Raw genomic sequence first — 8,635 nt, forward strand, 5'->3', positions numbered from 1 at the left:
CACAGTCTTCATTGTTCTGCAGCTCAAAAGACAAAAAGTGTATTTTTAAAAGCATCCAGGCAGGCAGGAACCCATCTCCAAGAAAAACTCAATTGGAATGAGATACCTCACATCTTTAGCTGCCTTTGGAAATMCCAGCCCCAAAATGACATGTGCAGACTCACCTACTAGCTTTGACACCAATGCTAAGTCTCTCTGGTTCATTTACCAGAATTCTCCTACAGCCAGTTGCATTTCTCTGCAAGTTTAATGATGCCTTGGCTGTTGGAGTTGGCCTGTAAGATGGAAATACGCTGAGGCTCTGCTCTGAGTCCCKCATGCAAAAGGTTTCTCCTTCTCAGCTTCACACACTTGTCCAGAGGGAGGGAGGCAGGTGTCCAGAGCAGGAGCATCACCGATGTTTGAAAGCAAGACTAGTTTTGAAGGAAACCGCTGAACAGCTGAGAGGCAGGAGTGTAAGGTGAGCAGCTCTCTGGCTGGTCTGAAGGAGGAAATGGGTATTGTTCATGGATGCCATGTCTGAGCCTGCTTGAGCTTTTCTGCTTGCATTTAGATTTTTGCAAACTCTTCCCTTAWAGCTTGGACACCCCAGCCAACTTGCTGATACCAGACTGCAAAATGTGTTAGAAAGGCAGTATTATTTGTATATACATTCACATATATGCACCATTCTAACCTGTACTGTTAGTTATCTGTTGCCAATCARTGCAGAGTTTGGCTGGAGTAGGAGTTTGTCTTAGTGCTACTACAAAGCCTTCTTTAATCTGCCTTCTCCAGAAGTAGGCTTTTGGGAACATTTTAGCAAGAAGGCTATTTAAAAAAGTCGAACGCTGTGTGGTATTTATGTTTCCCTGTGCGGTATTTATGTTTGCATTTTTTTAATGCTATATGATCCAAAATGAAAATCTTGGCGGCCTCTGACCATGCAGTCCCTCCTGTTGCCCATAGCAAAGCTGTGGGCCATGCTGGTGCGAACTGTGGATTGCAGTTGTTTGGATGCTACTTTCCTTGTGACTCGATGAGCCTTTGCTTTGGCCTGTGTAACTTACTGGTAAGACAGTGAGAGTTTTCGCACAGCCCTGCCTTGTCAAATGCAAATTGATACTTCTCACCAACACACGGTATTGCCACAAAAGTATTTTGTTATATCGAAAATATTACACCTGTCGGCTACCAGCTGTGTTTAACTTCCCCGTCAATTCCCTGCCAGCAGTGTACATTGGGTTAGAAAAGAATGAGCTAAAAAGTTTTGGTTGAGTTTTCAGATCAATACTAGTTTTTTCTTTTTTTTTTTTTAAGAAACAGTTGAAGCTATTTTTTGGCATAGAATTTTCTCCTGAGGGTAAAAAAGATGTGTAGCATCTTATCCCATGAATCTATAAGACATCTTTCATCCATGGATTTTCAGTAGGAATCACAAAGGTAAGAGCCTGATGATTCACTTTAAACACTGAMGGATACATGCTTACTATGGAAAATAATAATTTTGCTTAGAAAAATARTTRTTATWATMGTCAATGAYGGATACCTGAATACATAGACCTCACTCATGAAGACATTCAGTGTCAGGGAGGTGGCATATGTGTATATGCAGCATATACACAGATGTATACCAGAGACAAATCCCATTGCTTAACTATGATACRGGTACAAGCTCTTCTGTTAACTGGTGGAGTGGATCAGAGTACTTGTTAGGTTGCCTTTACCTTCTACACTGACTTTCTCTTAGCTTTAGTGTCTCTAGTGTCTGTGAAGTGACACTTAGGATATGACCCCCGACGGTGGATGTGGGCATGATGTGAGAGGAGTGGGAAAGCACTGGCCAGTGCCCCAGCTCTGCAGGGCTGGAGTATGTTTCCAACGGGGAGGGGAGRGTTGAAGGTGCTTTAACTCCTCCTGCCTCTGGGTACCGTTCTGATGTTATCTGGTATCTGTCCTGCTAGGAACAAAGAGTTGCATTTCTCTTCATAGCCTTCCCCCACCTACACAAAACATAGGAAATTTACCCTGTGTAGTATTCAGGATGGAAGCAGAGTTGAAGGAAATAAGAGCATGCACGTTACAGTTTTATTGCATGACCAGAGGGTACATTTCCCTATGAACAATATTCCTAGTTCATGAATTCTGMCCTGTGGTCTCCTAAATGACAAGTGARCCTGTCACAAACACGATTTTATCAYGAATTCAAGTTAATTTAAAATACAGATATCCAAGAGACAAATAGAATATATTTTGAAAACTGTCTCAGTCCCTCTGTTTACAAACCATATTCTTCTGCAGCACAATGCAATATTCTGACTCAAAACAGCTAGCTTGTTTKTAACAGACAGTCAATTATTTGTGGAAGAAAAGATAAAGTGATAAAGGGAAAAGAAAGATGTATTTAAAACAGCTACATAGTGGTAGGAGCCTAGAAGGGAGAATTTTTTTCAAAACTTTTTTATTTTCTTACTCAGAGAAGGAACTCAAGCATATATCTAGTGTAAGAAATTGATATGCATTTCCTAAAGGCAGAAACACTACATGCCATTATTTAGACGTATGCTAGAACTAGATTTTCAGCACAATGTCTAAACTCACATCAGTCTGGTCYTAGAAAACAGAATCAAATGTGCAAATTCAAAATTGATGTCACCTGCAAAATGTTCATTACAAGAAAGAACACCTTGTTTTTGACTGAATGTGGCTTTTATCATCCTTCTTCTCCACAGCTCATGCTCCATGCACAATGTGTCTAAAATCACATTTGCATTTTTTTTTGACAAAAATCCACACAGTCATGTAGGCAAATSAGATTTACAGTTTATAGTCTGATTTAGATTTTGATGAAACCTTTGTCTCTGCTTTTAAATCCACTTGGATGTGAACATCCTTGAACTAATGGATCCAGATCCCAAATTTGCATCTCAGATCACTTCCTCTGCTGACGGAAATAGCCCATTTTCATCTCATTTAAATTTTAACTTTCAGGGGAAGACCCTGAAGACCATACATATTCTTTCTTCATGCTTAGACAGTTTGGGAAGACAAAGTCAGTTTTTGCATGGCTAGTTTCCACACCTGCATACTGTGAGAAAATGCTCATAGAGCTTCAGGAGCACTGACATTGTTTTAGAGATATTTCTGTTCACCTTATCCTCTAAAGTGTATGTTTCTATTCTTGCCCTCCATAAGAAAGAGTGAATCTATCTTGAATTGTATTTTAATATTTACATCCAAGAGTGTTTTTTTTTTCTTTCTTTTTTTTTTTTTTTTAAGTGGCAAGATTCCACTCAATTTCTGAATCTAACAACTGTGTAGAAGGCAGCACTTTGAAATACTCCTGGCATGGAAGGGAGAAACCACAACTGCACTCTCTCAAAACACTTCACAGTTGTTTCTGATAGGTTAGACTGCAATTCGCATAATATATAGCAAGTACTGTTTATTTAAATGTAGGTATGTAATTAATAGTATCTTTCCATTCTGTTGTTGAGAAGAATATTCATATAGCTGCTTTCTCTTGAAATTTAGTTTCTTTTGTCCAGGCCAAAGAGTGTAATTGAGCTGATATTGCAAACACAGATTAATGTGAATGTATTCACCTGAGTGCTTAAACTTTTCTACCTCTCATAGCTGCTATAATTGCTTGAGCTGTTGTTGCTTACAATAGTCAAAAGAACCGTATCTATATATGAGTCTAAATTCTATTTTCAYAGATGACTTAAGAATTTAGGAGTTAGCTCTTACCAATTTACTATGAGATCATGTTCCCTAAGAAATGGGCATAGACACCTAAGAAGGGCTGTGGTGGTTTTGGAACCAAATTAAAAGTCGAGGGAAAGAACCGTCTGATTGATCAGATAATAACACTTGCAGTTTTTTTCTCACTCAAAAGAAAAGCCAGCAATCATGATTTACTAGACATAGAAGATTATGGGTTACCTGAAATGTTGCATTTCACTGTGGGCCAGAAGCGATAAACTGTCTTGTTATTACGGCTCAAAGAGGCCTTCCCCACAGTTAGATACCTACAGAGAAGTCACTCCAAATGTGAGAGGTGCTGGTTTAATCCCCTCCCCTGCTGAAGAGATATGAACCCCACCTACCATCCAAATGCTCCCACCACAATGTTCTATATGTTCCTCAAATCCTCCCAGTGGGGCTTTTTCCACTTGGCTTAAAATTCTGAAATAATGACTTTTTAGCCTCGTGGTTGTGATGTTTATCAAAGAGATAAAGCACTCAGCAACAAGAAATGCTCTTTGAAATAACTTAAATTATTTGTATAATGTGGAAACTCAGTTAGAGAAGTTTTTGCCTCCACCTTTCCCCTGAAATATATTGTAAGGTGAGGGTTGAGATAACCTACAAGGAGGTGGGAATGAAGTTTAATTTTACCATTGACCTCCTGGGTGGATTCTCGCACAAGTGGGTAAATAGCCCTATGAGGAAGCTATGCTTCATCTCCTCCCTGTTTTTTTCCCCATTTTCCCCAAACTGGGGGAAATTTGATTTGACTGTATAAACAGGTTCTGAACAGGATTTATGAATGTGAATGAAATTGCAGTTCCCATGGCAAATTTTACTTTTAGGGGAAAAAAAAAAGAAAAGTCTCCCACTTTTTCTGTTTTGTCGCTTGGGCTCTTTGCAGTCTGATGCCAAATCCTTCCTTTTATATAAGCCAGGTCTGATTCTGGTGACACAGTATTTTAACGGATTCACATGATTGGTGCCAGCATTCCCTCGGGGAGCCCAGTGGTTTTAGACTAGTGAAATATTAGATCATAGATCAGGAAAGTAAGGCAGTAAAGTGTTTGAAAATCAACTGTCATAGTGTTCCGTATGACACAGTCCAGAGCTTTCCGTCCACTCATTCCTACAGCAGAGGGAATTATTATTATTATTATTTCCCTATAAACACTGAGAAGTCGAATAATTTGCATCTAAAATACAGCACATCTTTCTACAACATGCTCGATCTTGTTTTAACGAATGAACCACTTCCACTTTCAAGGCTACTGCCTTGATTTTAACCCTTGCTGTTAAAATAGTGTTCAATATTTGACTTCAGAAGGTGCTCATAATCTCCTTATCAAACTACAGTCTTTAAGGGTTGAAAACAGTCTTTTTGCCAAATCATCCCRAGGAGATCTTTGCTGAGCAGCGTCCTTCAGGGATGGGGAGGAGGAGGACTGCGCTGGGGTCCACGACCGGCGCACTGATTACATCCCAGTGGTATTGCTCAAACACTCACTGGATAAGACTGAGGCTGTTTCTCAGCCCAGGTCACACAACTGAGAAATCAATATATTGTGATCTGAAGTGCACTACTAAAAGGTTTTTGCAGGTTTATATTAAAAAGAAAAATCAGTTCCACTGACATCTCCTTCCCCTGAGTCGATGCTTCTCCAAAACATTCCTGCAAACYTTCAAGAGGGCTTTGTCGACATCAAACTGATCCAACCTTATTTCTCATGTCTTTTTCTGTCAGAGTCAGGCAAGCACTGCTGAGGGGAACAGGAGAGTGCCATAAATCAGAATAAAATCAGTGAAGAAAACTGTTAGTGCGTTTGCTATGAGGGATTTCAACAGGTGAGGGACCTAGTGTGGCAGTGCCCAAGCTGGCAGAACTAACACTGATTTGAGGCTTAGCTCGGCCTGTTTGGTCACAGTCAACTCACACAGCTTAATAAACCATAGAACATCAGAGACACAAGATTTGGGCATATTGCTTCAGAAAACCGCTGCTTTCAGTGCCAGCAGCTCCCCAAACCCCACAGCTGGCCCACTGCCCTGCGCAGCTCGTGACTTGGGTGACGGCAGAAGGACTGTTCCTAAATCACTGCAGACTTGCCCTTAGTGAAAGGAGCACATTAACACCCTCGCTATAGTTTTAAAAGGTTTGTCTGGCATGTGGTCTCATCTGCAAAGATCTGAAATGGATCTTTATTGCTTACATTCAGTGCAGAGCCTGAAAGCATTTCAGCTTCTCTGAAAATGTGTGTCCTGTGACTTATATATTTGTGAACTGTTGTCTCTTAGAGCCACTTGAGAAAAGCTTTATAAAAGTCTAGATTAAACACCATGTTATGCTGCTAAAGAGATCCCTGTATAATGGATATTTTGGAGCAAAAATAGAACACTTTTTCACAGTTTGTTTAAGCATCGAAAGCTGGAGAGGGGAAGATCCTCAGCTGATGCATACAGTTTAGCTTGGTGGGCCATACTGGTGCCATGCCAGCCTGCACAAGCTGAGAACAGAGCTTGGTATATTTTGAATATTATCTCTCACGCTTTGTATGGTCCTTTGCAGTGTAATGACTGCTGATTTGGAGCATTAATTGCATGATTTTCACAGGAACAGAGTTGGAGTTATGTTTGTTATTGTTTTGATACAGTATCAAAAGGGAAATCTTTTGTTAGCATTTTTAATATAGCCATTTGTAAACATCCGGCAAATAAAAATTGCAAGTTCAACGCTCCTACTAATGAAGCCATTGGAAAAGTTTCCTTTGGCTTTAACAGGAGCTGGAATGAGTTCAATATAGGTGGTATACGCTATTGTTACTGATAATGAATTAATGTGTTTTATATATCGAATGCTTTTTGCTGGACACTGCATTGGCTTTTTATGATTTGGTGACATACAAATAAATTATTTGAAAATTCAGTATTTCTGTGCCTATCTTTTCAAAGCCAGTTGAAATTGTTACAATGCAAGCAGAAAAAGCCCCCAAAGTCAGCAGTGGTACCTTGGTTCTTTGTATTCATTCCCCATTTGGTCCTACTGCTGTCTATTTTTTGTCCTCTTCAGAACCRTGACTTGTGTAGTTAATGCATTGCAGATACATTGTGGAATGCTCCTAGTGATGCAGACCCTCTGGACTTTGACTTGATCCCCTGTCAGGACTCGTGTCACGGAGGAGAACCTCCCTCTCAGCACTGCTGAGGTCACATGTATGCTGGACAGATTTAACARGAGCCTCCTCATGCCATAGCTTGCATGGCCAAGGATAGCAACAACCATCTTCATCTGCCTGAGTCCTTTGGGAACCATCTTCCAGTGGTGAGTCCTAATACTGTAGCAGACAAGTAGAAGGTGCCGCAATGTCRATATGCAGCTGTGAAACAGCTTATTACCCAGTGCAGAGGGGTACTATAGGCTGCATGGGAAAGTTCATTTTCCAAATGCCAACTAGCAACTTTTCTTTTTGTAGCACCAACCTTTCCCCTTATGGGTGAGCCAAGCTATCCTGGAGCAGGGAATTAATAAGAAGCAACCTATTATCTTAGTGGTTTCTGAGTTATTCCTTGAGGGAATCTGGTAATATTCTTTTTCTAGTCACATGCTTCAGCTTTTGTACTTGCTTCCAAGTGGCAAAAGGTAGAAATGACAATTAAAACTGCAGCCATGGGCTGCTTCTGYTCCATTAGCTTGCTTCCAGGCTAGCCAGATTAGAGAGACAAAACAAGGAAGAAAGACTAGAAGCAGAAGCGTTTGGCATTGTTTGTTACCAGCACTAATGCTAGGTACATTAAAAGATTAATACAGAAAAATCTAGTGTTGTCTCACTGTGGTCTTTTCTATCCCCTGCCACTGTAGGGGTGTGAATACGCCTGCCGGTGCTGTTGATGTGGTGAGCCTCCCTGAAGAGGGTGTTGGCAGCTGCCTTCCATTCCTGCTGCAGGAATGTGCTGCACGCTGTCRGATAGCAAGTATCCCATGCTGTTGTGGTCTGCTGGTTTCTATTGTGCCTGAATTTAATACCCACTGCATAAGGGATATTAGGTAGCACTTCTACCCTTGCACCCCTAGGCCCTCTCACTAGCCCATTTCCGTGCATAGACCTCTTTCTGTTGTCTTCTGGCCCTTTGACACTGGCCACCCCAGACATACCGCTCCCGGGAAGCCCACCTATTTGCTGTCTGCTTCAAAAATTGCTGCAGGAGTCCTGTCCTACACTACTCCTCTTTCTGTCCTTTGAAGCATAATCCTACCATTTCCAAGACAGATTAAATAATTACTCAGAGCTGGTTGTCTTCAGGTATCCTGGTTTTTAAAGAGATACACTACCCTGGCACTAGATTAAATGCATGTGAGCATCCTGACCATTTGTAATAAATTATGTACTCCATTTCCCTTTTTCCTCTTTATGGGCAATTCTCTGGAGTTATACTGAAGGGAAATATTGCCTAGCTTGGCCAGTAAAGTAAATATTGCCCAGCATGGCCAATTTAATGTAATTTTAGCGCTTCTCCTAGCCCTTCCACATGGACTCTTAAAGGAGTCACCCACAGAAAAACAGCATTGAACAAGAGTAAGGAGAAATCCTGTCCYGCTCACAGCAATGGAAAAAGATCTGGTGATGGAAAAAGAATAGAAAGAAGGGGCAGAATGGAAAAAAGGGCTGAGAGGGGTGTGTGTGTGTGTGTATGTGTAAGAAGGAGAATGGATGGATATGGCATGAGTTCCAGGGTGAGGAGAAAATAAAGTCCATGATTAGATGTGCTCCAGCAATTAAATGTAGATCAGGAATCAATAGTTTTGGTCCTATTCCCAGCCTTGTTATTGACTTGCTTCATTCACCCATATACATAGGTTTTTCTCAGCTTCAGTTTCTTCATCTGCAAAATACCACCACTCTCACRAGGA

The sequence above is a fragment of the Rhea americana genome, unplaced genomic scaffold (assembly GCF_003343005.1).
Source record: "Rhea americana isolate MKP2758 unplaced genomic scaffold, rheAme1 scaffold_310, whole genome shotgun sequence".
Lineage (NCBI taxonomy): Eukaryota > Metazoa > Chordata > Aves > Rheiformes > Rheidae > Rhea > Rhea americana.